The sequence below is a fragment of the Corvus kubaryi genome, unplaced genomic scaffold, assembly GCF_017639235.1.
Source record: "Corvus kubaryi isolate FWS band 111438036 unplaced genomic scaffold, C.kubaryi_AGA036_p1.0 split3-73, whole genome shotgun sequence".
Lineage (NCBI taxonomy): Eukaryota > Metazoa > Chordata > Aves > Passeriformes > Corvidae > Corvus > Corvus kubaryi.
Window position 1 is genome coordinate 44,483,721 of NW_024582091.1, and position 6,503 is coordinate 44,490,223.

The following is a 6,503-nucleotide window of genomic DNA, read 5'->3' on the forward strand; positions in this document are numbered from 1 at the left end:
AAGTGAACAGGTTTTTCCAGTTTTTGCTGAAGCACAGATCAGAACAAAGGAGCTGTTGGACAAACAACTCATAACTCAGTCACCTGAGACTTTGCAAATCAGCAAGAATAGAAAACAGGGGGAAACAAAAAAAAAAAAAAAAAAAAAAAAGACAGTGGCCAAATGAATTTAGCACTCTTTTCCTCCTGTCAAGCAAGTCCTGCAGAGTGGGCTGGATAAGCTAGCAATGGGAGGATGCAAAAATTATCTGTGGTTTTCATGCAGAAAAAGGTAGTAAAAGGAAAACAATCACTTCTCCTTTTGCTTAATTCACCAGCCTGGTGCATGTGCCCACCCTTTGCCGAACAGTTTTACAAATGACCCTGGTTTAACTCTTGTAGCATGAAGTGATATTTGTAATATTGAGGGTTCCAGTAAAAACTGTTTTGATTCATGGTTACCTTAATTAGGGATCCTGCAGGTACAGGTCTGCTGAATGTTGATCACTTTAATTAACTTCTTATTCATAGATTTGGTGGATTTATTCTAACTACTGCATTTGATATATTTATTGGTAAGTTTCAGCCTCTCTCCTTTAATAAATCTTTATTTTCTAAATAAATCATGTTTGAAAATCAACCCTTTATTCTGCACCCATCTCCACACACTCATGAACAGGCTGACCCAAATCTCTCTGGTCTGTTCAACAACTGTTGTTTTTTCTCTTGATGTAATTTTCCTAAACACAAATACTACTTGTCACAAATAAGCCTACCTACACTGGTAAATCAAAAGATATGAGACCTCTAATATATAATGCAATTCATTACAAAGAATTGGGACTTACATTTTTCTGGCTACTTCCTTGACCAGCTCTGCAAACACATTGAGTTCTGATCTCTGTCTAGCTTCTTAATGTTACCAAAGGCAGGGCTAGTATTTCTGTTTTCTCACGATGTTTTCTGGATCCTTTCAGTAGGGGTGTTCTAAAGCATAGGGAACCTATGTGATTACCAGGTCCTACTTCTGCCACCACCTGCTCTTCACCTTTTGCTCATCATCTTCCACCCTTCAGCTTTCATCCTAAAAGCCTGTTATCCATCACATGCTCCTTCTGTCTCTTGCTCTATTCTGTCTAATGAACTGTAATGTTTAATTGTGAGATTCTTTAAAGGTACTTGAAAAAGTAAAAGTACTTGAACTGTACTGCACTGAGATGAGAAAACAACAAGACTGTTTCAATGAAACATTTGCTAGTAATGACTGCATTTCTGTAATGTTCTTACTAAACATTTCAAAATGTATTGTGAACACTAAAACAGCTTTCCAACACATCTGTAAAGAAGATATTGCCAAAATGGTTTAAAAACAAGTTTCAGAGGTGCTGAGCTCTTGCAACTCTGTTTTAGATAAGTGGGAGTTTAAAAAGTGCACGACACCTAAACATTAGGCTATAATTTGCCTGAAGGCATAAAACTCAGGTGTCCTGATACCTAGTTTGATGACTCAGTCAGGAAATCATTCTTTGATTTGAAACAACTCCTTGAAAGTCAGTGTAGAAGGCTGGTTTGTGGATCTTCAAACAGACTCTGAAATCACAACAGCTGCTGTAAAGGTAAAGGTTGAAACTATAAATCCAATGTTTTTGATTGGTTTCATGACCTTGATAAGTTTCCTTATCTCACTGAATAAAATGTCAGCTTAACTCTGCAGAAGAGGGAAAAAAATACTAGTACCATAATAATGCTAGACTATTTTTTGTTTTATTCTTGTACAGAACATGTTTCAAATAGTCAATGTCCCACAGTCCACATCTTGATTTTTGTCTCCAAAGGAAAAAAAAAATCTGTTCCTTTGTACAGTGTTAAAAAAAGCCTCTCCAAAACATTTCCATTCTGTTTGTGTGCAAAAGAGACTTCCAAGCAGCAACCTTACTGTGTGAAGGCTGTTTGGAATTCTGTATAAAATGCATTTGGAAGTTTAAACCTATTTGCCAAAAAAAAGATGAATGCTGTAGCTAAATAGTACTTCCAACAGAAAGCTTCTACTGGTCCAGCATTTAATCTGCTGTGTAGCTTCTCTGCAAATGACAGAAAATACTGCTTTTGGGCACAGTCCCTTAAGCATCTAACACAGTAGGTTTATTTTGTTTTGAATCAAAACCAGAAAATGTAAAAAATATAATTGTTCATCTACCATTTTGCTCATGCAGCATTCCACTGCTTAAACTGCTTCTTGTAACAGAAATTCCTTTATCCAGTTTAAAATGGTGCATAACTTTTGGTCGCTCAAAAGTTGACTGGCACCGGAGACACATACACAAATATGCTTTCTACTCCTCTTTCATACATGACCTAGGGCCTCTTCGTGCTCACAGGCCCCCAAGCACCCTCAGGCTCTGACATAAATATTGGGGGAAAAAAGGTATTTGAGCTATGGTAGCAAAAATTTAGCCCCAGGTTCTGGATTTTCAAAACACTGTTATCCCTGTGGTTTTAATAAATGGAAAAAGGATGTTTGCAAAGTGTAGGGGAGAGGCAGTGATTGAGAACTTACATTGTCTTATTTGACTTGTGTGCCAGTCAAATAAGAAAACAGATACTTAAATGCTTAAAAAGCAGTAAATGGAAAGAATATACACAACACTGGTTACTCAAGAATCCAAAACTCTAAGAAATTGAACTAATTAAATTTGCATTCTATAAATCTGTCCCATGTAATTTTTTTATTGCAACTTTGTCTTATAGACATTTCTTTCATTCTCCTCTCTCACCTTCCGATTCAAGGGTGAGGAAAGCACCGTACAGTTTAGAAATATGTACGATGGCTGTGCATTAGTGCTTGTTTAACAACAGATGTGATTCAACAGGTTGTAGCTTCCCTAATGCCTAGCAGGTCTTTATTGTCCCCATACCTGCATTTGAGGCCTCCTCACTTGTACTAATTCAGTGCTCTTTAAACTGAATCTATGAAATCTTGTGACTATAAAATACCAACAGAAAACTATCAACAAACCGAAGGACTTATGTTCTCAAAATGGACCCACTATTAACAGAATAGTAGAATAAAATACAGAATTTGAAAAAAATGATTGAGAAAGCAGAACAATTGTAAACTCTGAGTCTAATGTGTGCAACTTACATTACTACTGAGCTCTTTTACATCTATATATGTATATATATACACACACACATACATACACAAAATACACATAATATATATAAAAACCCACACGTGTGTGTGTGTATGTGTGGGTGTGTAAATATTCACTGTTATGAATTCAGGAGAAATTCAGCTGAACATAAACAGACTACAGTCATTCAAGCAGGGAGGAAGCCAGATGTGAGGACTTGATAGATCCAGATTTGTGAAAATCTGCCAGGGGTTACTTCATTGCAGAGCTCTGTGGGCATTCACTGCAATTTCTGTAGAGTGGAAAGGAAGTTGTTCTCACTGCATCTAATTCCTTGGCTGAGGTATTTGCCCATCCTCCTTCAGAGGGAGAGTGCCATCTACTGAAGCATTCCTTTGCACAGCTCCCTTGAGCCTTGTCCCACTCACAGATTGACAAAATCCATTCAAAGGGGTTGTAAAACTGAACAAGGTTTTAAAAGGAAAAGCAGCTGCTATAGATGTGAATCTCTGCTGTAAAGCACCAGCTGCTTGTAAAGAACCAGGCCAAAGATGGTAAATACAACCACTGGCTTGTACAAGCCTGTTCTCCTGCTTTTGAAGAGATTAAAGACAACCTCACTCTGGGTTTCTTCATTCCTAATAAATCCTTGGAACTGAGATTACATTACCACTTTGTAACTCTTAGGAGTGGCATTCCCTGAAGGCACAATCCAATTTCACTGCTGACTATCAACCATGGACTTTCCTATTGATTCCTCCTTTCTGTGTTAGTTCTCACAAGATGCACAACTACTCAGCCGACTCTGAATAGTGAGAACACCTGGTAACAGTCACCAGGAGTCTGGCTTGGACCAGTGATGACACAATATTATTGTGCTGCTTTGTCTTTATGTATTTTCCCATTGTCTTGAGCTTCATACTTTGCTGTAAATTTTCTGGACTGTTGCTGTACTCAAAGCAGCAGTTTGTGTCATGCTCAGAGATACTGTCTCCTATGATAATAATAAGCACATAAATTGATTTATTTTTTGGTATTTTTTTATTGCTTTGTAGCAAAAGAAAGTGTCTCTCACAGCTCAGAGGTATCCACATACCTTAGAGGTTTGAACAAATTGTATAAAAAGAAAGTTAAATTTTACAAGGTAAATTATCACACAAAGTCATGGAATCAGAGGAGAGGGAGACCTGTCAGGTTGTGTTTCATGTGAATACCCTTAGAAAACCACTGTTTTGATGTGTTTCAAAGCACAGGTGCATGTCCTGATGCTTTTGCTACCAAGGCGTTCCACTGAAGAATCACACAGCCCATAGCTCAAACATCATGTTTGGCAAGACAAGGAGTGAACAAAAGTTTGAAAGAACTTGCATTAATTGTCATTAGGCAAATATATTTGCCAAAATCTTACGATATATTTTCAAAAAGTTTCACATTGTAGTTTGTTTTTTTTACCGCTGGGCACACGGTATGTTGTCTTAAATACAACAGATAACTGAGAGTAGAAGTCTTTCTGTAATATACATCCCCATGTATCTTATTTTGGCTTATGTCCGACAAATCTTTGTTGGTGCCAATAGGATTGAGTGCACCCTCAACATATTTGCCAACAACACCAAGTTGAGTGGTGTGGTCAACACACTGGAGGGAAGGGATGCCACGCAGAGGGACGAGGATAGGCTTGACGTGGGCCTGTATGAGCTTCATGAAATTCAACAGGGCCAAGTACAAGGTTCTATACCTGGATCAGGACAATCCCAAGCACAAGCACAGGCTGGCAGAGAATGGATTGAGAGCAGCCCTGAAGAGAAGAACTTGGGGGTGCTGATGGATGAGAGGCTGGACATGATCCAGCAAAGTGAGCTCAGTGAGTACAGGGTGCAGAACGCCAATTGTATCCTGGGCTGCATCCAAAGCAGCGTGGCCAGCAGGGTGAGGGAGGGGATTCTGCCCCTCTGCTCTGCTCTGGTGAGACCCCACCTCCAGTGCTGCAGCCAGCACTGAGGCCCCAACACAACAAGGACACAGACCTGTTCGAGCAAGTCCAGAGACATGTCACAAAGAGGACCAGGGGGCTGGAACACCTCTCCTATGAAGACAGGCTGAGAGAGCTGGGGTAGTTCACATGGGAGATGAGAGAGCTCTGAGGAGGATATCGTACAGCAGCCTTCCAGTGCCTATGGGTGGGGGGGCTACAAGAGGGCCAGACAGTGACTTTTTACAAGGGCATGTAGTGACTGGAAAAGGGGCAATGGCTTTAAACTGAAAGAGGGTAGGTTTAGTTCAGGTATTGTGAAGAAATTTTTCCTGTGAGAGTGGTGAGGCACTGGCACAGGTTGCCCAGAGAAGCTGTGGATGCACCATCTCTGGAAGTGTTCAAGGCCAGACTGGATGGGGTTTTGAGCAACCTAGCCTAGTGGAAGGTGTCCCTGCATGAGCAATTCTCAGAACCATTAAGAAATAGAAGGAGGTGTACTGAATGCAGCCAAATCCCATGACAGTTCTGAAAACCTTATAGGCCATGGTAAATTGTCTTCTCTCACAGGTTCATCATCAGAGATCAAGGAGCCTCTTCATTAATAGTGCCTTATTGTTGGTTACAGCAAAAGCTGTAGCATGCGTGCTGCACTTGAGATACACATCTGTTACCCCTATCCCTACAGAAAGGAAAACCTTAAAAGGAGAGAGGGATTTGTTTCTCTCTAGGCCAGACTGTTCATCAGTTAACCACACTGTTTTTATTTCAGCACCAACTACTCGTTGGTTGCTGCCTCCATAGAATGCTACACTTCAAAAAACTTAATAGCCAAAATAAATAGATCTAACCAGTACATCACTTTCCTTACACATGAAACAGTAAACCAGCATTTGGGGATTATGTCTGCTTCTCATCTTCCATGCCTTTTTCCTTCCATCAGTTGCTTTGGGCTGCCTCCCAGTCATTGTCCCCAGAATTCAAAAAACCCGTGTCAAAATGGCATATGTATCCCTTCCTAATTTTTTTGTAGTGCGTTGTTTTTTGTTTCCTGCCTCAAAAAATAACAGGCAATAGCCTTTTAAAAAATAAATCAGCTGTGTAAGATTCAAGAAGTGTGAACTGCTCATCGATGCTCTCAAGTAAATGGTGTGACTCTTGGGGCTGTCCTGTGCACGGCTAAGAGTTGGACTCGATATGGCTCCCTTCCAACTCAGAATACTCTGTGATTTTGTGAATTTTAGGACTTGGCTAGCCTAGACACACCTCTTCGTGCATCAGTCAGTGGCTGCTCACTCGCAGCCCTCGGCTGCACCTTTTTGGTGGTACAGAGACCTCTCGGGCGCGCTTTCCCCGAACGTGGCGCTGCTGTACCGCAACCAAGCGACGGCCGCCCGCCTGCTGCAAAAGGTGCTGCAG